This window comes from Marmota flaviventris, chromosome 5 (assembly GCF_047511675.1).
Source record: "Marmota flaviventris isolate mMarFla1 chromosome 5, mMarFla1.hap1, whole genome shotgun sequence".
Lineage (NCBI taxonomy): Eukaryota > Metazoa > Chordata > Mammalia > Rodentia > Sciuridae > Marmota > Marmota flaviventris.
In genome coordinates this window covers 94,330,926-94,355,504 of record NC_092502.1, presented here as the reverse complement: position 1 = coordinate 94,355,504, position 24,579 = coordinate 94,330,926, and the positions used below count along the sequence as shown (strand labels likewise).

The window sequence follows — 24,579 nt, the reverse complement described above, 5'->3', positions numbered from 1 at the left end:
CATGCATTCTAGGCAAGTGTTCTACCCCTGAACTCCAGCTCCAGCCCTCCCCACTGCAGTTTTGCAACTGTCAGTACAGCTTGTAGAACCACGTGGTGGCATTTTCCCTCCCACCTAACTTTCCTACCAGATGATCCAATTTTATTTTCTGGACTTAGAGCCAATTTTGTGGCTCATTCATTCATTTCTTGAACAGATATTTTGATTAACTACTATGTGTCCTACAGTGTGGGGGTAGATACCATAGTGAAGAAGACACTCTATCTCCCCTTAAAAAAATCTTGCAAGTTTATTTTCACAGACAAACTTGCATGTGAATGTTCATAACAACTTTTCTTTTTTTTGTGTGTGTGTCCAGATTTTATTATTATTATTTGGATTTTTGATGGTGGTAACTCTACCTTATTCATTGCAGCTTGCACTGCTTCAAGTGGTAGTTTCCAGAACTGTGTGTCTTTTTTAAAAAAATTTGTCCTTTTTAGATATACATGACAGTAGACTGTAGAGTATATTTGGACATATTATAAATACATGGAGGATAACTTATTCTAATTAGGATAGTATTCTTGTGGTTGTACATATGTGGAGTTTCACTGTGGTGTATTCATATATAAACATAGGAAAGTTATGTCTGATTCATTTCACTGTCTTTCCTATTCCTCTACCTCACCTGCATTCCCTTTTGTTTAATCCACTGAACTTCTGTTCTTCCTTTCTCTTCCCCTTGTGTATTAGCATCTGCATATCAGAGAGAAAATTTGACCTTTGGTTTTTTGGGACTAGCTTATTTCACTTAGCATGATAATCTCCAGATGCATCCGTTTACCAGAAAAAGTCATGAAGTCATTCTTTTCTTAGAGCTAAGTAATATTCCATTGTGTCTACATACACAGTTTCTTTATCCATTCCTCTATTGAAGGGCACCTAAGTTGGCTCTATAGCTTAGCTAATGTGAATTGGGCTGCTATAAACGTTGATGTGGCTGCCTAACTGTAGTATGCTGATTTTAAGTCCTTTGGTTATATACCAAGGAGTGGTATAACTGGGTCAAATGGTGGTCCCATTCCTAGTTTTTAAAGGAATCTCCATATTGCTTTCTAAGGTGATTGTATCAATTTGCAGTCCCACCAGTAATGCATGAGTGTACCCTTTCCCCCACATCCTCGCCAACATTTACTGCTGCTTTTTTAAAATATTTTTTTAGTTGTAGATGGACACAATAACTTATTTATTTATTTATTTATTTATTTTTATGTAGTGCTGAGGATGAAACCCAGTACTTCACATGTCCTAGGCGAGCATTCTACCACTGAGCCACAATCCTTGCCCTGTTTTTATTCTTGGTTAGCAAATTTATTTGTAATAACCTAAACCTGGAAATATCCAAATGTCTATCAATGAGTGAATGATTAAATAGAGAGTGATTTAGTTACATAGTAGAATACTACTCAGCAATAAAGAAAAATGAACTGTTGTTATGGGCAACAACTTAGATGAACCTCAAAGAAAATATGTTGAGTGAAAAATACTTACCTTAAAAGAATACCTTATTGAATGATTCCATTCATATAATTCTTATGAGGTAACATAATCATAGAGATGGGGAACTGATTAGTGGTTTTCAGGGGCAAGGGAGAGGGCAGGGGATGTAGTAGGGGTAGACGTAAAAGGGTAGGATTCTTATGATGATGCAGTTAAGGGTTTGGCATGAGCTAATGGTTACTTAAAACTACAACATGATAAAATTGCTTAGAGATCTACACACACAAACACAAATAAGTGCATGTGTATCTGGTGATATCTGAACAAGCTCTATAGATTGTACCAATGTCAATTTCCAGGTTTGGATATCACAGATGTTAATATGGAAACAGAGACCAAGTGAAAGATCCACAGGGCTTCTCTGTCAATTATTTGTACATTTTTGCTAATTTTAATTATTTCATATTAATTTTTTAAATAAGTGCAATGTTGTAGAGGATATAGGGAACTGAATAGCTCATTATAATATATTGTAATAATCTTTAGTCAAGAGGAATTAGTATAGAGTATTTATATAGAGGAATACTGTCTTTTTTGTGTTGCTATAACAAAATAGTCAAGGCTGGGTACTTTATAAAGTATTTATGTTTATTTGGCTCCTGATTCTAGAGGGTCCAAATAGCATGCTTCTGCAGTCTTAGTAGCGTCTCAACATGGCAGAAAAGTTAAAAGAAAACTGGCTGCTTGAAGAATAGGACAAATTCACTTAAAAAAAATTCACTCTTCTGAGAGCTAATCCACTGTGAGAGCTAATACCACACCTGACCTACCCCTGTAAGACAGTATTAATGTATACATGAACATGAAGCCCCCATGACGTAATCACCTTCCATTAGGCCCCACTTTTTTAAGTTTCTTGCCACATTGGAGACCATATTTCCAGCACACGAACCTTTGAGAAACAGCACATTTCCAAATAACAGCAAATATCTTGTTCCTATTCCCCAGTTAAAAAACCATGTCTCTACTATGTCTCTCACTTTCCAGGCAAGTCATGCTTTTGTCTGAGGGACTTGGTTCCATCAGCAGTAATGGAGAAACAGAATGGATGAAATTGACTCCACCATCACTACCCCAATGACATGTCCTGCTCACAGGTGCCTGTGTGAAATGCCTTAACCATACGAAGCAGGCATTGTGTAAGAATGAGTACGTATCAAGCATCAGGAGTCTGGTGTTTCCACAACACACTCTAATGTAAGTAGGAAAATTGGTTCCAAATTTAAATATCCATGAATTCTCTGTTACTCACAGCCTTGGCTCACCTCTGGCCCGCTCTGCCATTAGCATGGAGCAGTCAAAGCTTCACTCAGACCTGCTTAGAAATAGCCTTTGCATGTGAAGATGAACATGGGTGCAGTGGGTTTTATTACTGTTGCTCTAGCTCATTTTAATTTGGTGACAGATTGATATATATTCTGAGTTTTGTTAAGTTATATGCTTTTTTTTTCCTCCTAGTAACCAAGTAGAATTTTCTCTGAATGTTAGGTGAAATCCGTATTTGGGTTTTGTTGATATTAGTAGGAGGCCCTAGAAAAGCCACTCAATATGAATTTGTGCTCTTGTCAAATTGTGACAACTCAGTTGTCTTAGAAATTTCATTAGGTTGTTTCTGAATTTCACAAATCCATGAATAAATGGGCTTATATAATATGTGGGCTAGAAATATAATGATTCTTTCTTTTTTTTTTCTTTTTAAAATGCACCCTCTCTTATCAATGCCAGGAGAACCTCCTTTAGAATCACCATTGACTTAGAAGGGGTCTGAGTCTGCACCTGTGTGCTCCTAGAATGCTCCCTGGGAAGGAAATGTTCTTGGAGTTTTTAACCTGGTCTGAGTCTCCTTGAGACAGAATCACAAAGTGTATGTATAGGCAGCTTTGTTTGTATCCTTTATCATCATCAGGGGAATAGCCAATTTGAAATGAATGAATATAATTTGTGAAATTGGCCACTTAGTTCTGACTCACGTCTTCTCCTCCTTCTTCTTCTCCCTTACTTCCTCCTTCTGCTCCTCGTCCTTGACTCATATTTAATTTTTTTTCTAGATATTTTACATGTAACAGGTCATGTATCATTGATTAGATCTTGGGACTTTCATTCTTTTGTTGTTGAGGCCAACTGTGTACTAGGTTTCATTTTAACATATTGATTTGATTTTCTGAAACGAAACTGGTTATTTGTGTGCTACATGCTTTAACACCTTTCTAAGAAAACATTAGAGAGTATGTCAAAAGTCTAGCTGACTTAGAATGCCTCTTTTTTGCCTTCTGGTAGCTTATGTGAGTGTGTGGTCCTGATTTGTATATGGCCATGGTCTTTTCTGTGTCCTCTCCTATCTCTGTCTCTATATTTGAGAAAATTGTTGGCTTTTTTATTATTCTTATTTATATCTTTAAGATGCAGTTATAATAGATGTTCTCGAGATTACATAACACTCCACATATTCCATGGTTTTCCCTGGATAGGCAGGTATAACCATGTTATTAAATAATGTTACAAGCATTTTTTTGGAAAGGAATAGGAATTAATAGGAAGCCAGTTGCCTTTTACATAGATTTCAGATGCCCACTGAAGAGGCTTGATTTTTTAAGTTTCCTGAATAGTTTTGAAATATTAATTTGAGAATGAGAGCTGCATAGCCATCAATATAACTCTGCAGTTTTTATTTTTTTTGGGGGGGTACTGGGGAATGAACTCGGGGTGCTTGACTACTGAGCCACATCCTCAGCCCTATTTTGAACTTTATTTATAGATAGGGACTCACTGAGTTGCTAAGCACCTTGCATTGCTGAGGCTGGCTTTGAACTTTCGATCTTCATGTCTCAGCCTCCCAAGCCAATGGGATTAGAGGCATGCGCCACCATACCTGGCTTAACTCTCCAGTTTTTAAAGATAAGCCCCATCTTTCTTCTTCCTCTGTGTTCACCTGAGCAAAGCTAATGCTCCTACCTGCAGAAAAGCCCATCAGTCCCTGGATAACAAGAAGCATGTTTAAGCCTTTAATTTTCTCTTCCTTATTGGGTGCATATAGTGGGTCAGCTCCAACAGCTCGGCTATATGTTACTGCTCATTCTCAACTGAAATTTGTATGGTTCACTAGACCTGGGGAGGCCATTTCTCTGAACTACGTCCTAGGGGCTGGTGTGGCTCCCTTGTTTCAGAAATTATCCCCTTCTCTAGAAAAAGGGCTCAGTATCTATTAAGTTTTCTTGGATCCTTAGATGCTATCACTATGCCTGCATTACACTCTGGTTTTAAAAAAATAGGATCAGATCTGATAATGACCAGTACCTGCTTGATTTTTAGGTATTTCTGATAGTTGCTCTGACCTCTGCTTGATTTGATGACTTATTACTTCCAGCCGTTTGTATGACTTCAGAGCTGACTCTTAGTAACAGATATGGGTAGTGACAGCTCCACATTTGTGATATTAAATGTGCATACTGGCCTGCTTTGCTAAATGTCTATCATTGCTCACAATTGTAATAAGGAAGAAGGCCTCAGACAAAATGAGTCTTTCCAAACTCTGAAAAGTGTGGCATCTCACTGATTGCAAAAAAAAAAAAAAAAAAAAAAAAAAAAAGCAAAACCAAGGCAAACAATAAAAAAGGGGACAGTGTAAAACTAAACCAGAACACTAAGACCCTCTAGCCAAATTCAGTTGTTGAATAACTTGGTTTCAGGCTCATGCTTTCTGCCATTCAGAGGAAAAGGGAATCATAAGAAATGATGTCCCTATTATGAGATCAGAGTGGGGCTGGAGACCCCAGGGAGCCAGGACAAATGTTCTTGTTTTTCAGAACTTTGGGGCAGTATGCATTGAATGGTTCGTTATGTTAAGTTTTATATCAGAGAATTGTATTAAGGCATCAGCTCACATTGCTGAATGGTATGGTATACTTTAAAAAGTTAATCTTTTTTTTTTTTTGCAGTGCATTTAGACTAGCATTGTTCATTAGAAATGTAATGTGAGTCATAAAATTAATTTTAATTTTTCTAGTATCTACAGTAAAAGGACATGCATGAAAATAATGTAATAATATTTGTATTTCAGTCAATAATATCCAAATCCCATTATATCAATAGATGTTAATATCAAAATTATTGAAATATTTTGCATTCTTTTTTGAAAGTCTTTGAAGTCTAGTATGCATTTTACAATTATAGTACGATTCAGTTTGGACTGGTCATGTTTCTGGTGTTCAGTAGCTGCATGTGGCCAGGGCTTCTGTGTTGCACAGCAGAGCAGTGGACAATGGAGTGGGCAGGAAGGGCAACTCTCCTTTGTTGTAATGTGTTTGGGATGCTTTCAGCTGTGAGATACCTCATCAATAGTTACCATCAGGAACCTTGAAAGGGAAAGTCTTCCAGGGTTCTTTGAATGGGGTGGGCATTAATTCAGAAGTTATTATTTTATGTCACCAGAACTAATTTGATGAGAAGAATAGCTATGTTAAGTCGTCTTCAAGCAAATAAACAACTTATTCTGAAAACTTTTGGACCCTTACTTTCAATTCCCTCATCTCTAGTGAATGCTCTAATTTATCTTATCTAGGAAATTCTGGAGCTATTTTTATGCTATTTGCTTCTTTAAGACTTCCATGAGTTCATCAGTTTCTCTCTTGAGTTTCCCATGGGAATTAGTTTGCAATTTTTCAGTGATATCATGACTTTTTCTTGATATACAGTTACTCATTAATTTCTTTTGTTAGCTCTTTGAGGAGAACTGAGACTTGCTGGCTGTCCTGCCTCTTTAGTGCCACACATGAAGCAGGGTGTACTCAGAGATGCTTGTGGAATGGACATGTACATGCCTTCTCTGATTTAAAGTCTGGAAGGCAGAGCATGTTTTTAACTTCTCCAGTGTACTTTTGTTTGCTAATTTAGTATGGGTTTTTCAGTTGGTGCTTAATAAGTTCTTGCTGACTGGATTCAGGACTTATAACTGTCCTCCCTAGTCTTAGTCCAAAACTATAATCATCAAACTGTTAAATTACATAGTTGGACAAAATCTTCATTTGGAGGAACAAATACAAACATATCTACCAACCTGCCCTGTGGATTCTTACATGGATCTATGAAAGAATGAAAGAAGCTATGAAGAGTGTAACTATCTTTGGTTAAATACCAATAAAATATAATTATTGCCAGAAGAAAAAAACATGTTCTTCTCATAAATCTTAACCTCTATGGCAAAAGAATCTACTTTGTAGATATTTGAATCACTCAATTCTTTCATTCAACAAACTGAGCACCCATGAGGATTAAGGCATTGTATTAGGTACAGAGCATAAAAAATTTTAAAAAGCCTGACTCTCAAGTTGCTCACATTTTGGTTGGAAAATCAGATCATATCAAAGCCCTCTGTAAACCATTTGTATGTTTAGAGCAAGTTACTAATGAGAGAAATATTCAGCAAAGTCTAATTTTTATTGTGTTTTCCTTCTGTGAGGTTGTTAAGAGTTTTTAGAACAAACGTGTAGATAGTGGTTTGTTTTAAAGGAGTTATATTATTCGGCACTTATTATATTTTATTTATTTTCTTGATTGATTAATTACAGTTAAATTACCTTAGCATGCAAGAACAGATTTTACAGATTTTGACATATGATTAAACAGCATAAAGCATAACTAATGTGGTTTTAGTGGCATGCTATGTATTAAAGCATAAAATTTAAACACACATTTCATCAGGAATTTTTGCAGTTACAGTGAATTAGAGAGATTTCTATGTTTGAACTACCCCCATCTCCTATGTTAGGGAGGGGCGGGAATTTTATAATTGAGATTATTATGGAAGAGTGTCCTGACATAACTGATTGACTTCTGTGATGTGCCTTGAAAGTTCAAATTCAAGGTGTGCACTTATTTCAGTCAGCTTATTCTGAATGTTTAAATAAGAAATACTATTTCTGGGTATTCTGAATAACTCGTTGTACATTTATTCCTAATAGTGAGCATTTGGACTAATGATGGATTACTAATGAGCATGTAAATGTACCACCTGATTACATTAATATATGATCTTCCATGACGAGGTCTGAAATGAACATTTCTAATATGTATTTCTTTTCCCCAAATGGCACTGTGGTGTATACTGAGCAGGACTGAGACAAGGGTGTTTTCTTAAGAGCCACTGATTTAGTCAATTATCAAAAATCACATTATAATAAATGCTGTTCTAAGAATTTTGATTAACCTTTAAATAAATGTTACTTTGGAAAAAAAATCTGCCAAATGTGTTAATGATAAATTGTGAAGTGGTAGTAATTGCAAGTATGGCTTTATAGATAATATAGTTAATTGATACCACCCTCTCAAACATATATAGCACATCAGCTGCTATGAGCCTAGATTATAGCAATGGTGTCTATGGCATTTTTGATACATTGAGGATGACATAAGTAAAATGGAAACTTAGAGTGCTCACCAGGGTCATTCTCTCATGGACATCTGATGCCCATGGTCAAGTAAATTTTTAATGACACATAGTCACTACACACCTTTCAGCCTTCTGAAGAGGTAAGTGTACATTGATCTGTCCTAATTAGCCTTGCAGAATACTTCAGACATCCCTGCAGGAACACTATTATTTAATAAAATGAGAGCTGGTTTTTTTTTTTTTTTCACAAGCTCAGCACTTGCTCCTTGGAAGGCTGTATTGTTTTCTTCTGCTTTTTTTTTTAAACTAAGGTCTCATGTCTCATGTTCATCCTTGTCTTTGTCTGACAATGTAGTATTAATGCAGCTGCATAAAAAAAAGTAAGCAAAATTAAGGAATGGGTCTGATTATGAAGGTTCATTGCTATTATAAGTAATCCATAGGGCACATGTCCATTCTTTTCCTAATGTATAGGGTGCTGACTGCATAAAATTACTTGAAAAGACATTAAGGGTGTACAAGCAATTCTGTTGAGGTGTGCAGTGGGATGCTTTTATGTTTGGCAATAAAGGTGGCTCTGGAATGCCTGATTCAAAAAACTATAGCCAAATCAGTTTGTAGTTGCTTAAGACTAGAGATTTTTTTTTTTGGGGGGGGGGTACTGGGGATTGAACTCAGGGCCACTCAACCACTGAGCCATATCCCGGCCCTATTTTGTATTTTATTTAGAGACAAGGTCTCACTGAGATGCTTAGTACTTTACTTTTTTTGAGAGGCTGGCTTTGAACTCTCAATCCTACTACCTCAGCCTCTCAAGCCATTGGAATTACAGGCATGCACCACTGCATCCAAGAGAGACTAGAGAATTTATGTTGGGATATCTACTTCATTTGAGAGTTTAGTTTTCATCTGTATTTAGGATGTAGAACAAAGAATCCTGAGTTTGCCCATTTTTGTTAAAAACCCAAGCACTATTTATAATTTGCTGATAGGATTTGGAGGCAGAGGTGTTTCTAATACAGACACTTACTATAATTGTGAAGTTGGTTCCAAATGGGACACAGAACACATGGTGTTAAATCTTATCCACTGATAAAGTCTACAACCACAACTTCTTAGAGGTAGGAATATCCCTTGGTGAACATTGTTCATTGGTAAGTGAATGTATTCGCTTTTAAGAAAAAGGAACAAGAAAGGACCCTGTCATGCCATTGGGCTGGCCATGGATGACAATATCTGGAGTTGCTCTTGTGTAGAGGGAAATCAATCATCTCTTTCTGCTGTTTTATGACCACCGAGTCAGCTGGAAGCTCCTCAAGTGCCCACTTATCTGCTTGCTGATACCTGAAGTTGCATACTTCGAGATTAAAATCTTTGGATTTTGCAAATATCTCTAAAAATTATAACACATAATTTAAATTGTATCATTAGACTATACTGTGAATAGTCTTACTAGCTCTCTCTGGATAGCATGTTTCTTTAAAAACTTTAATTAATTTATTTATATGTGGTGCTGAGAATCGAACCCAAGTCCTCACACATGCCAGGCAAGTGCTCTATCACTGAGCCACAACACTAGTCCTTGGAGAGCATATTTTGAAAGGGGTTGGATAGAGAAATAGAAGGCCTCTAGTCACTGGAGAGTGAGAGGAAGTGCTTTTTAGCTTGAGGGAGATAGTGGGGAAATGTGGAAGATACTGAAAGAGGCGGCTTGAAACAAAACAAGATGATATTTATTTTCTTTATAGTATAGGAAAATCTCTAAAGAATGTCAGACTTTCTGAATATAGTTTTGAATATATCTTGGTTGAAAAACTGAAATATTTTTCAATTTTATTGAGGTACAGATACTTTCTCTGAATTACCCAGTTCAATTATTCAGGATTTTTTTTTTTTTAAGTAGCTGCTGTGTGCTAAAAAGTGTATTGGACGAAAAAAGACACGTTTTTCCACCCATAATGCTTTATTACACACTATGTTCTTCCCTGAAAGTAATAGAAAACACAAGTCCAAATGGCTTTAGTTAAAAGCAAATTTGTTGCCTCACTCCACTGAAAGTCCAGAGGGAGGGTGGATTCAGGGTCAGTTTAACCCAGTAGTTTGGACTTAGTTTTCCTTTCATTGTTTGCCCTCTCTGGGGATCAGTTTCAGCCATGGCTGGGTGGGAGATGGCTATCAGGAGGCTTTCTAGAAGAGCTAGAAAAACCTTCCCAGAAGCTTCCAAGAAAACTTTTCTTTGATTTTATTAGTCCAAGAGACTGAGATTATGCTGAACCAGTGGATTTAGATGTATGGTTCAATGAACAGTATGGAAGGAGAGGCATCTACTCCCAACTAGTGCAGGTGGAGGAAGAATTCTTTGCAGTGTGCTGCTGAAACTGAATCCAAGAGAATGAGAAGCAGTGAGGAGGAAGGAAGGGCATTGCAGGAATGAAGGCATTACGTGCCAAGACACAGAAGTAGAGGCACAGTGCATAAAACAGCTACCTTACTCATTCTTAGGTCTTAGCTGCACCTTGGAGATTTCACAGATCCTTTCTGTGGCATCACAGTTCCCTGTATTTGTCCCATCTTAACTGTCCCCACCCTTCATCTTACTCATTCTACTATTTATTCTCTCCACTAGACACTGGGAGGGTACAGTCTGTTTAATTCTCTCCGTTCCTAATGCTTACTTAACACAGTATCGAGAACATAGTAGATGGTTAATAAATATTCATCAAATGTGTAAATGAATGTGAAATTTATTATAATTTTAATAACTGTCAGCACATGGATCTGGTAATTTGTAAATTGGTAATAATAATAATAACTTTCAAGACCCTGATTAGATTTCTTATAAATAGAGACTTAAGAATTCTGGGTTTTTGACTCTGATATGACCAATTATTTTGAATAGAATTTTCTGAAGCACAATTATGTGTTTTCATACACAGTATGATTCCAGAGCAGGAAAAGACCTTAAGTGTCATCAAGACTCTTACTTGGTGCATGAATAAGTGTTTGTGTCTTTGGGGACTGAGTCTTGGCTCACCACATTCTTCAAAATATTAACCCCAATGTGTAAAGCTCCAGTTCAAGTGACTTTCTTATGTTTCCTCTAGGTTTATCATTTTTTAAATTTTTAGATTGAAATCTACAAATTATTTTATTGACATTAGTCAGAAATCACATATAGGTCTGCTTTGTTTTATGCATTCTCCACTTGAGAGAGTCATATACTGAAATGAATTAGAAAAAATGTCTTTGGATAGAGTTGTATACCCAATTGTATCTGCTGCTCACTATCATCAGCATTATGATCTGCAAATATGATGCATGAAATGTATTAAAAGGGTTGAGGGTGTAGCTCATGGGAAAGCATGTGCTAAGCATGTGCAGGGTCCAGGATTCAGTCCTAGCACTATCCCTTCCAAATACACACACACACACACACACACACACACACCACTTAACTTGGGGGGGGGGAAGAATATAAGAACAGAAGACAATATGATGATATATCATGATGAAATTCAACCCCAAAGTCTATTTGTGATTTGGGGGGGCAGCCTAATTGTCTACTGTGCCTTTAAAGCTAAGACATAGCTTGATGTTTTCCCCATAGTCTGTCACACATCTGTCATGTGTAGTCTTCCTAGATACCTTTTGAATTTATTTATCCTTACTAATTTGATACCTCTTAGTGTATTCCGTACAGTGTCATTTAGACAGACTGGCTTTATTATGATTTCATTTATCTTACTTAACTTTCTTCAGATGACAAAAAATTTTAAAAATGGAAATACTTTTTTATTTATTATAAATATTGCTTACACTTTTTTGCCCTACCTGTAATGTATTTGAGACATTTCCCATTGGAATATATTTTTGAGTGGCTCATGGAGCATCACATCTATTATAACCTGGAAGTTTCTTCTTCCTGGAGTAAGCTATGTGGACATGATAATGATAATGAGAACTGAAAAATGATACCACTTCATTTTTCACTTAGTATTGTCATCATGGATAGCATCCTCTTTTTTCTTTTTTAAAAAATGTCATTAAGTGTTTTATTGTCATTAAGAATTAATTTTATAAACATAAGTTATGATTATATGGTTATGTGTAAGAAATGGAAAGATCTTTATAATTAACTCATGCCTCAAACAATTTTATTTCTCGTGTAACCATCTTAACATGATAGGAGGCATATTTTATTTAAGGGAATAAAGTAGATGAGTGACTTGAGTCATTGCAAAGGAATCTTGTTTGGGACATCTCCTGCTTTGCAATCCCGGGAAGGAAAATGAAATAACTTTTATGGAGAAGCCCTTTTGAGCATCTGCTGTTTTTCCCTAGAATCTTTGGACTTTTTCAAAGTCTTGGGAAAATATCTTGTCTATGCTTTCCCTTACACAGAGAAGGGGACCTGGACTTCCTGAGGTTAAGGGACTTTCCCAGAGCTCTGTATGATTAATGAGCCTGCAGAAGAGGCAGAGTGGTGCTTGTGTCTCCTGGTTCTCAGAGCTTTGGATGTGCTTTGCACAATGCCATGTTGCTCTCTAGGATTCTTCCATTTTAAAGAAATGTAACCTAACATGAGAAGCAAAATTCTTTTGCATGTATTCATTAAAAAAAAAAAAAACAACATTACACTGATTTTATAGTTGTACAAGTAGCGGTTTATTGACTTCAGAAAATTAAAGTTAAGTCCACAAAATACTAAAGAAAATATATTTATAATTTTAACAAACAAACTTGTTCAGGAAACTTTTCCGATCTAAGTTTGCCTCCCGAAGCCCAGACTCCTTTCATTAAGAAAGCAGGTTGAGGCTGCTCCATCAGGCTGTGCATGGTGTTTTTCTTCTCTGAGAGCTCAGGAGATTGGCACTACTCCGCAGTAGTGTCACAGCCCGCAGTCATTTAATGCCTCTTCTTGTGAGGCCAGGATTCCACGCCCAAGTGCATTTAGTAGGTCAGTACAGTAATTTTAAATGTCTTTCTTTCAATCTTTTGCCATCTTCAATTATACCTTTCCACCCTACTATTTGTGTAATTTTCTTCTGTCTGAAGTCTCTTTACTGTTGTTCTCTATTGCACAGCATGACAAATTACCCATCAAGCCATATCTTTTCAGCCCAGAAATGCGCAATAACACGGAGTCATGGCATTATCGCATGTTGTGCACTTTATTTCCTCACAGTTCATTCAAGTGTGTCACTTTATTTTCCTGGCTTCCTTTTGTCATCATGGAGATTAACCATTTTATCCTTCCTAAACTTTCGAAACAATTAGAATTTCATTATAGTGGGAGCTGAGAGTGAATGCTTGCTCAGTACTATGTGGAGTATACTTTTCATATTATCAGTGGCAAAATTAAAGCCATGAATCCTGAGTCCTTTGCGAAGGAGAGACTTTAGAGGTTATTATACAGCTGAGTAACCCAGGCTCTGGACAAGAGAATTATTTGAGGCTGAGGTCACCAAACACATTAACAGTAAGAAGCCATTTAGTATGACATCGAGTACCTGATTCTTATATTCTTGTGGGAATTAGGAAGCTCACTTGAACCCATGTATTCTGTAAACAAAATCTTTTTCCCCCCTCTTAGCTTTGGCTAAATACTAATAGTATACAGTGTGCAATGAGATACAATAGACATTGCAACCATGTGTTGGAAAAATCAATTGGTATTGATGTTCTAATCAGTGTGGCTGCAGCTAGTATATAGACACACCACCGGAAAGGGTGATTAAAATCTTATTCAAAAGCATTAAAAAACCCCCACAACGTTTAGATCACTGTTCAGAGAGATTGCTGTTTTTCTGGGATACTAGGTGAGCTGGCTTGCCAGTGATATTTATATATTCTGCTAGATTTGTTTAGCTGTTTTATGACTGTGTTAAATTTAAAAGTTCTTTAACCTTATATCCTTGCAGGATATAGGACAACAGTTGTTGGAAAACCAACAAAAAGTTCAAAGCTCTTTTGTTACAGCCAACTTAAGAGTCTCCTAGGCAGTGAGTTCAAGGTAAATGTGAGAGGAAAGGTATAGAAAGGAAAGGGGTTAGTTAAAATTGAGCTTTAGGACAGGGATTGCAGATCAGTGGTAGAATGCTTGCCTCACATGTTTAAGGCACTGGGTTCAATCATCAGCACCACATACGAATAAATACATAAAATAAAGCTTTAGTATAAAAACACTTGGTAAAGAGGTTGAGAAGTCAGGAACAAGAGAAGGAACACTATGGCTATGAATTTGAAAAAATTGGGAGGAAACTAGCCACTAAGAACCACTGCGTGGCAAAGGAGTTTTTCAGAATTTAAATAATGGAACTATAGTATCCTAAGGTAGGATTTCCTACCCATGAGCAAGTAATTAGCTAAAAGTGTTAGCTGAAAACCATTTTAGGAAAAATGAAGGAAGAAAAGAGATGAGCTACAAAAGGTGGTTGTGTTCACAAAACTCTACTTTCTCATCTAGATTCATATTTTCCTGTGAACAGCTTTAGATTGAGTTAGAATAAGATATACTCCATTTTTTTGTATAAATATGTCAGAATAAACCCTACTGTCATGTATAACTAAAAAGAAAAAAATAAAAGAGCCAAGGTTGCTATAGTCACTCAGAATGGAGACCACATAGGGTGAAGAAGAGGACTGTGGGGAAATATATATATATATATATATATATATATATATATATATATATATACATACATACATACATATATTTTTTTCAACATATATTTTTTTTCTATATATATATACATATATAAACATATATATTTCAATACATATAGATGTATTAATTTTAATTATTTTATAAACAGGAAAAAGCTGGATATCTGATATAAATCTAGGTATAGAAGTCCTGCCTTTTAATCTCTACCCATCTTTGACACATACCTGAGTTCTAGTCTAGAGTCATCAGAGTAGAACTAGAAGATGGGAAGGGGTCAAAAACATGGAATGTGTCTTTAGAAATAGTGACTGTCACAGAAAAGGCAAGATGATTATATGAAGACAAATTGCTCTTGAAAGTTGGGGAAGACTGAACACTGTAAGTATTTAGCAGTAATTAAAAAAAATCTTCTAGTGTTCCCAAATATGATTTTAACCAGCAGCTAGTAACTTAAACATTTTTTTAAGAAAGGAAAATGAAGGAATTTTGGGGAACTAAAGTGGAAATGGCAACAAGAATTTTAGCCTGGAGAGAACTTTCTAATTTTCAAACTATGTGTGCTTTTCCATGTGCTCATCACGAACTACTCACAAATTAAATAGGGAAGAAGTTATTAAAAATCCTTTAAAAGACAGGGAATGTGAGACTGAATAGAAATTTACCTGAAGTGATGTAAGCATGTGGATAAAGCAGCACTAGAATAAAGCCTCTGGAACTCTGCTGTTTCACATGATAGCAGCTAGCCACATGGGGCTACAGAACCCTGGAAATGTACCTACTATCTGAGATATACTATATGTGTAAAACACATACCATATTTCCAAGATTTAGAGCAAAGAAAAAGGAATACAAAATATCTTATTGCTAATCTTTAATATTGTTTATATTGCATTATGGATCCTATTGGGTCAATAAAACATTATTGAAACTAATTTTATCTCTTTTTGTTAACTTTTTTTTTGGTATAGCTATTAGAAAATTTATAATTACTTCTGTAGCTTGCATTCTATTTCTAAGGGTATTCTGGGCACCTCATTCAGTACTTTGCCAGAAAAATAAAAGGAAGAAAGAAAAGAGGGATAGCTGGGTGTAATGGATTTGAAGCAAAGCATTTGACCTTCAATGATAAGAGTGTGTCTCAATTATATCCATCATTTGCAATTCAGCTTATTAAAACACCATCAAGTTCCTAATTTATAAGAGTGGTCCTAAGTATTATGTTGAGCATATTTTTGAGGAGAGGGGAAAAGAATCCCAAAGGAATATATTTCTGGGATTTTCTAACCAGATCCATGTGGAAGAAAGCATAAAAAAGATTTTTCTCAATAGATTTTGGCAAATCTGTTCTAAAGAAACCATAACTAGTGTAGAGGTGAGGAACCTGAGATTTTCTTGGCTGGGTTGGTATTCTAGTATCAGGCATCCAAGGGCATTTTGGCATCTGCACAGAGGGAGTATTCCTGGTCTGTTGCATAAGCATGTCTGAGCTGACTCCACCCACATGGAGGAGGACCTTGGCTGAGGACAGACCAATGAAGCACATTAAGGAAGAGCTGTATGAAAAATGCATCACAGAGTAGAAATAGGGAAATATTGAAAACGTAATGAGCCATAAGGTCTCTGTCATCATTTTTTAATAGGAACGTTGTTAAATAACACTGGTGTGTACGGTAGGCTATGTATAATTTAGTACAACCACCTTTAAGAGCTTTATGGCCATACACACCTAATTCTTGAGGAAAGGACTGGTCCTACTATTGTCACTTACAACACACTTTACTAATTACTGATGTAGATTCAAGCCTCGGGAAAGGTCCATAATTTTATGGTAACACTTTTCAAAACTTAGAGCAACAAAAGAAGATTGAGAGACTACTGCAGATTTTCAAGGTTGGAGCCGAAGAGGGGACATACTCTCATGTGATATTCGAACTGAAATTCCGCTTCAAGATTCTAGTTCTATTTGAAATCTGTCATTTTAAAATTAATAACTGTTTTCCTTTAATACAGTCTGTGTAAAGAAACGCAATCCACTTATGAACAGTTCTCCTTCCTTTCCAGATACATGGAAATTCACTACTGTTGCTGACAAACAAAATGCCACAAGATTTGTCATACAAATCACATTATAAGAGGTTCCAAAAACTTGACAACGTTGACAGTTGTTTTCAGCAAATGGCTGCTTTACTCTGTACTGTCAATGTTGATGTCCTTGTGCACATGTAAAAGAGCAATGTGATTAAGGCAAGCTTGTCCACGCTATATCTGAGCCAAGTTTTCCGTCTCCGCGTGGCACTGAAAGATTGCTCAGCTGTTGCAGATAAGGCAGGAATAGCTAGCAGATTTCTGCCATTTAGAAAAAAAAAAAAAAAAACAACATTCTCTGGGCATGCATTTCTGTAGGAATTTACCAACATCTGCTGCTGACCTTAAGTTTTCTATAGAAGTAGCATATTTAATTTATATAAGTAGCTCACAATGATATTGGTCAAGACTCATTTCCTGAGCAAATAATGAGATGCGTTCACCAAGAAGAGATAGGTTGAAGTTGAATAACATATACATTCTTTAAATTGTCATTGGAACTTCAGGCCTCTTACTTTTTTGGCCTGTCCTAAATTTATTTTCTGCATGTTCTCTAAATTATATTTCGGTAGAGAAACTTTTTAGAAGAATAAAGAGCTAAGAGATTTTGGTGATTCCACAGAAGGCCTACACTTCACACTTATCTTTTTTTTATAGGCTCTCTGAAAATGTTTGATTTTTGGAAGCTAATTTATTCTGGAAGAATTTTGTAGTTGAATTTTAGTGTGATTTAAAATTGTCATATGTGCTATCCTTAAAAGAACATACAGGATTTAGGTATTTCGTGTTGTCAAGGTAACTTTGATAATCTTTAACTCCTTTGATTTTGGGCATCAGCTTACTCACCACTTTATTTACGGATGCTCATTTTAAAATTTGTTGTTTGTCTATATTACTCTTTGTTTCTCTTGAAATATAAATGCTCTTCAGGTAAAAATATAAAACTTTTAATTTCATCTTGACAACCCAGACCTGCCTTGTAATAATGCATTTGTTGTGTGATTCATCTATTCTTATTCTTGGTCACCTTCTAGTACAGCTGCATGCATTAACTGTCTGACTTGCCTTTGAAAATCTTAAGCCACATTCTTTGGAACAGTTGCTTCATGTTGGTTGAAATTCTCGGTGGCACTTTTTTCCATTCACAGGAGCCAACAGCCTCCATAGCAGACACATAGTTTCCAAGAACTTAGGCATGGTTCATGATTCCTGAATCTCAAAAATTTCTTTTAGGAATTGGAATACCATGTTCACTGTCTGAAACTTTTGGGCTCCAAATTATAATAAAAAAATGTAAAAAAAGAGAAATTTACATTTATGTTTTGAAGTTAAAGTAGCACACACAATTTGAAATTTTTTTCATTCTTACAGCTTAGCAGAGAGATAGAATTTGAAAACCCACTAATAAAAAAATAATCCATTGGCCATGAGTAAGTAAGTAGTTAAAAATATTAGCTAACAATATTCTTGCAGGAAAAATTAAAGATGAAAAGATTTGTGAACCAGAAACGTGGGTGCTTTTATGAAACAACTCTTATTGTCTAGTCTAGATTCACATTTTCCTGTGAACACCTTTAGGTTGTACTAAAAATATAGCAACTGAAAGTTCAAATTTTAAGTCCCAAATTACTGCCTTTCAGATCCATTGAGACATCTAAAAAATGGGTCAAGGTAACAATGCATAATTTGATAAGTTAACAAAAAAGTTGCTAATGGAAATAAAACAAAAATCAATATAATTGTGATAACCTTTAACATCTGTCTTGTTTCTACTGTCAGTTATACATTTTAGGAAGTATAAAAATCTTTGTGAAATATTTGCAACAGCAAGCTCTTTATTTTCAAGTAGCAAATGGAGACGAAATGAGAAATTTACCATACAGTGTTCAGATGAAGAAACAGGTTATAAATATGAGCAGTCAAAAAAAAAGAGTAAATACAGAAAATCAGAATGTGTATCAATAGATAAGAGCATGGAGGCAGGAAAACCATGGATATGCTCTGATTTTTGCTGCCAATTTTCATTTCAGAAAAGTTTACAAATTTTTGTTTTGTAAACTTTCATTAGGGTTATATTGATAATGACTTTTTGTACTTGGAAGAGATCATAGACTGAAAATAAAATGATAATTTGTCATTTATGAGCTTTATGAAGTTCTGGTCTTAGTTTTTTTTTTTTTTGGTATTCATTTTATTTCCAATTACAGAAGTTTATAATCTATCTGGCACTCAGATCTTCTCACTGTCACTATCTTTCTGAAGCTTTGGTTCAATCCATTTATAGTCATTGATAGACAAGAGCCAAGAGTGTGACGAAAATAAAACCATTGTTTGTGTATATAGTTTAAAAAGAAATTCATTTCTTTGAGCACATACTTATAATAATTATATTCTTCAATAAACTTTTTGAACTTACCTTCTGACCCAATAATGCTCAGGAAGTGAGGATAATTTGTCTTTCATGGTCTTCTGTGGAATATCAGAGATATCACGGAACCAGTTCAAACAGTTGCACTTCCCACCACCTCATCCTTCTTCAAAGCCATAAAACTCTACTTTGCAAGGTGACTAGATTTACTAGATTGTGAAGGCTTCTCATTTGTTTTTGAACTTTCATATGATACTGAGAATTTCATGAGACAAAAGTGATGCTATCAATCATGCTATAAATTCTTATATGAAAGTTTTATTATGTTTTCCTGGAATGTTCAAGATAAAGTCCCTTTTACTGAATATTTCTAGAGTTGGGAAATATTTTACTGGTTGGTTGGTTTCTATGTCATTTGAGTGTAGTGAAAAATACTAGCCACATTTTGGAAATAAAATCAAGTATAAAATAAGTGGCCTCTTGTGGACTGAAGAATCTTTCTATCAGTGCCTAAATCTCTCATGAGAGGTCTAGGACCACTCTGCTATGACCATATTTCTGGAGATTGGTCAAATGTACAAAGACTTGTAAAAAGAGTGAAGGTAGATGGTAATTAGGTACAGAGCTAAAAATTGTGTTTTTAACTTTTTAAATTGTGTTTTAATTCTTTGGAAAAGTTTGTCAAATGTGGCAAAGAAGCTACAATGGTCTGCTGTCATCTACAGGATAAAGTAGTACATAAAAAAACTTCATGCATCATCTAGTTTTCAGACTCACTTACACCACTTCTTCATAGCAACACCAAGCTATGGATTACCAAATATTAACCATAATCTGATTATAGCTGGACTCTCTTCCTCCAAGAAAGCATTATGGGTTTTGTTTACCTTAGAAACAAGTATTTGTCCTGTGAAGATAGATCCCAAATGATGTCTCCTCAAAGAAATATCCACTGACCATACCAGGAAGTCAGTAGCTCCCTCAGTTTCTTGCCAGTTTTGACATTTATCCATGCTCTCTCACCTTGTTGAGTACTTGAAGGTAAGTTTTATCACTCAAGTAAGACTGTGAATCTTTGAGTGTAGGGATTACATATATACTTAAAAAAATTTCTTGGACTTTGAGAGAAACAATATAACTGTTTTTTGAAGGAAGTATACCTTTGTATAATATCTGTCACATATCATCAGAATATCCCACATGAGGCAGGTTGAAAAATCTATTTACACAAGGAAACTCTCCATGCATACCATTGACATTCAAGAGCCCCTATAAGGTTCGTTTACCTTGAATAATGTGTTTGCTTTCTTGACAATTCAGATTGTGAACTAATACTACTACTTTTATCATCACATTTCATAAGAAAGAGTTACTTCAGGTACATCTTGACTCATAGAGAAGTATCAAAACCCCCATTTTCATTTGAAAGTCTTCATTTAATTCAGAACTAAAATTGGTAGAGGAAATGAACAAGAAGATTGACACACTAATGCATCCTATAACAAGTCAGTATTTCAAGCATAGAGACCATAGTTAAGAATAAAAAAGTAAAAAGGAGCTAGAAATACAAAGAGAAAAAAAGGGGAAAAGAGACCTTTATTTGATTACAGAGTCTAATCATTTTTTATTTTACATATAGTTCTAACAGGCTTTTGTTATTTTCACAGGACTTCTAGACTGAGGAAAATGAGAGAAGCAAGAAACATCAGCTCATCAATCCAGAATGTCAGAGAAAGCAATATTTTTTTTAAAGGAAAAAGGCTTAGACTATTCATGGACCTTTCAATATAGTCCTATTTAATCTACCCTACTTTTGAATTAAGATCTAGTCCTATTAGGCATTCCTTTTCTTCTTTGCTACCCTCACAAACAACTACCTTGTCTCCCCCATCTCTTTTCTCTAGATCATTTTCCCGGTCTTTTTTCTATTAATACACATTGTGCTGTGTCTCAAAACCTCACTGTGGCCTTCAGAGGTGAACACACATGAAGAATTGAGTACAGGGCCAATATATGTATTTAGCCCTGGGTATATCACTGCCACACCCCACTCCACATAGAAAAGGTGCTTTTGGATCCCAGGAGCTCTCTAGTTCTTCATGAAGCTCCCAGCTGTGTCCACTTGCCACCTGACTTCTTATTGTTTCTGTTGCCTAGATGTCCCCAGTACCTACTTGTCCTGCCAGACCACCAGGTCGGTCTGGTCTCAGGGTACAGCTGTTTCTCGACGTTACTTTCTTCCATTATTGACAATTTCTGGATAACCTATGGAAATTTGTGGTGACAACTTTGAACAACTCTGGGTTTTGTAGCTGGCTCCTTGGAAATCTCCAGTGAAATTCCCAGAGTGATAAGAGCTAAAGAAGTTCAAAGGACCAGCAGAGATTGCCACAGAAACTGCAGCATTTTCAAAGCAGTATTGCTTTTAGGCTATGAACTACAATGGGCACAAAGAATGATTCTCCCTTTTAAAAATGCTATGTTATGACTCTCGCTACTTGCCTCACTGGTTGTCATAACTGTCTACAGACAGAGTTCTTCAGTGTGTGGTGCATGGCTCCACACTATTCTGCCACTCAAGTGAAGGGTATGCCTAGGGCCTTAGTTTGTGTAAACATTGTTTTGCTGACTATGAATTTTGAACTACTAATGTTACCACCTTCCACTTAATGATAATTTACTCTTCTATTCCATGCTGATGTTTTAGATCAAGATTTTATGGTAAAATTTAGGCACTTTTATGTGCATTCCTGCTTGCTTAGATAAAATTACAACACATGGCTTAATTAGTAAGATGTGTATGTTCATGAGGGAAGGCACACTTCCCACCATTTTTCCCCCCATTTCCAGGAAATTGCATTATGAAAATATTGCTTTGGAAAAGGAATGGAGCCATTCCCTGAGTGGAATTTATTATAATTTAGCAGTTATATAATTGTAATTGAGCCACTCTAACAAAGGCTACCATTCATTTCTGTTGAAGCATCATCTAAAAATATCTAGCAACATCTACTGTTGGAACTGATGCCGGTCTATTGACTAGGTAACTATGCCTGAACACAGATTTGAAATGCTTTGGGAACTAACTATTGTTCTCATTGTTTATTAACTATCTGAATTTCTAATATCCATTCTTTGAGGTCTTAAGAGATGATAGTATTCAATGGAAATACATGTTGTAGGGATAACATGCGGAACTGCTACAACTAATACTTGAATGATAATAAGTAGTCAACTTGATGAGAAGTAATGTTTAGTCAGCTTTTTTGGTGCTATGACCAAAAGAGCTGAAAACTTTTCCTCATTAAAGGAGGAAAAGTTTATTTGGGGGCTCACAGTTTCAGAGGTCTCAGTTCATAAATGACAGGCACCATTCCTCGGGGCCCAAAGTGTGGCAGAGCATCATGGTGAAAGTGTTTGGCAGAAGACAGCAGCTCAAGATGTGGCAGCGTGGAAGCAGAGAGAGATTATCTGGTCTCCAGGGACAAAATATATACCCTAAAAGCACCCCCCCTAGAAACCTACTTCCTTTAGCCACACAATAACTGCCTAGGGTTGCCACCCAGTTAATACCATTCAGGGATTAACACACTGATTAAGGTTAAGACTCTTATAATCTAATCATCTCACCTCTTAACATTCTTTCATTGTTTTACACATGAGCTTTTGGGGGACACTTCATATCTAAACAATAAAAAGTAGGCCTATGCAAATAGTATATAGAGATGTCACCTGGAAGTGACTGAAAAAGTAGAGAGAGGTCTCAAAGTGAGAGCTACAAACTCTAATGTTTGTCTACTATCTATTTATTAAAGTTATAAAAATTTGCTAAACTCTGGTTATATAATTATTTTGCTGAGCCTTGCTGTAACCATCTTTATTCTTTTTAAAAAAGAATATGTATGTTCATTAATTTTTTAAAATAATAAAAATTAACAGACCAATAATGAGTTCAAGTCAGTAATAAAAAGTCTCCTATCAAAGACAAACCCAGGACCAGATGGCTTCACTACTGAATTCTAAAAAAGCACTTATAGAAAAACTAATACTAATTCTTAAAGTACACAAAACATTGAAGAGGAAAGAATTCTTTCAAATTGATTCTGTGAGACCTGTGTTACCTTGCTACCCAAACCAGATAAGGACACAACAAAAAAATAAAACTTCAGGCCAATGTCCTTGATGAGCATAGATGCAAAAATCCTTGATAAAATGCTAGCAAACTGAATCCAACAGCACATTATAATGTTATTTACCATGATCAAGTGGTACTCATCCCAGGGATGCAATAATTATTCAACATTAGCAAGCCAATAAAGGTGATGCAACATATCAACAGAATGAAGGAGATAACCCATGTGATCATCTTAATAGATGCAGAAGATGAATTTGATGAAATTCAAAATCCACCATGATAAAACTCTGAGCAAATTGGGTATAAAAGGAGCATACTTCAGCATAATAAAGGTCACATATAATAAGATAACAGCTTATATACAGAATAGAGAGAAACTGAAAGTTTTCTAAGATCTGGAACAAAACAAGGATGCCCACTTTTGCCACATTTACTCAATGTTAGAACTGGGTATCCTAGCCAAAGCAATCAGGCAAGAGAAAGAAATAAAGGGTATTCAAACTGGAAATGAAGAAGTCAAATTGTCACTCCTTGAGTGTGAGTGAGTGCCTATGAGTGTGTGTGTGTGTGAGTATGTGTGAGTGGTTGTGTGTTGAATGAGTTTGAGTGAGTATGTGTATGTATGTGTGAATGTGTGTTTGAGTGAGTGTGTGTATATAAAATCATGTATATACAAAGTGTCCACTAAAAAATCTTATTAAAACTAATAAGTGAATTCATAAAAATTTCAGGAAACAAAATCAACATCTAAAAATCAATAGTGTTGCTATATACCAGTAGCCAATTATCTCAAGTAGAAATCAAAAAGAAATTTCATTTATTATAGCTAATATATATAATTAAAATTATAGAAATTAGTGAACTGGGCATGGCTGCACATGACTATGTGTAATAATTTAGGAGACTGAGACAGGAGGATTTCAAGTTCAAGGCCAATTTGAGCAACTTGGAGAGACCCTATCTCAAAATAAAAAAAATATGAAAAGGCTGGGGAAGCAGCTCAGAGGTAAAGTTTCCTTGGGTTAAATCACCAGAACCAGAAGAAAAAAAGACATTGGTGAAATTATTTGAAGATGACAAAGGAAAATGGAATAAAAAAATTTGCAGATTGCAAGAATTAATACTGTTAAAACATCCATACTTTCCAAAGCAATCGATGAGTTCAAAGCATTCTTTATCAAAATACCAATAACATTCTTCACAGTATCTGAAAATCCCTCCAAATTTGTGTAGAATCACACACACACACACACACACACACACCCCTGATAGTCAAAACCATCTTGAGCAAAAAGAACAAAGCAGGAGACGTTATACCTGATTTCACCATATTCTACAAAGCTACAGTCATCAAAATATGATTGAGCTTTATGATTGAGCTATATCACACCTGGGTA

The 24,579-nt window shown here is 35.6% G+C and overlaps 1 long non-coding RNA gene across 1 annotated transcript in view; it reads left to right on the top strand.

Moving 5' to 3' along the window:
- LOC139705699 (uncharacterized) overlaps window positions 1-23,581 on the top strand; it is a 52,521-nt gene extending 28,940 nt beyond the window's left edge. The window contains exons 4-5 of the long non-coding RNA XR_011707510.1: window positions 2,530-2,739; window positions 20,715-23,581. This is a non-coding gene — a long non-coding RNA (uncharacterized lncRNA). The remainder of the gene's footprint in view (window positions 1-2,529; window positions 2,740-20,714) is intronic.
- Window positions 23,582-24,579: the final 998 nt, after the last annotated feature.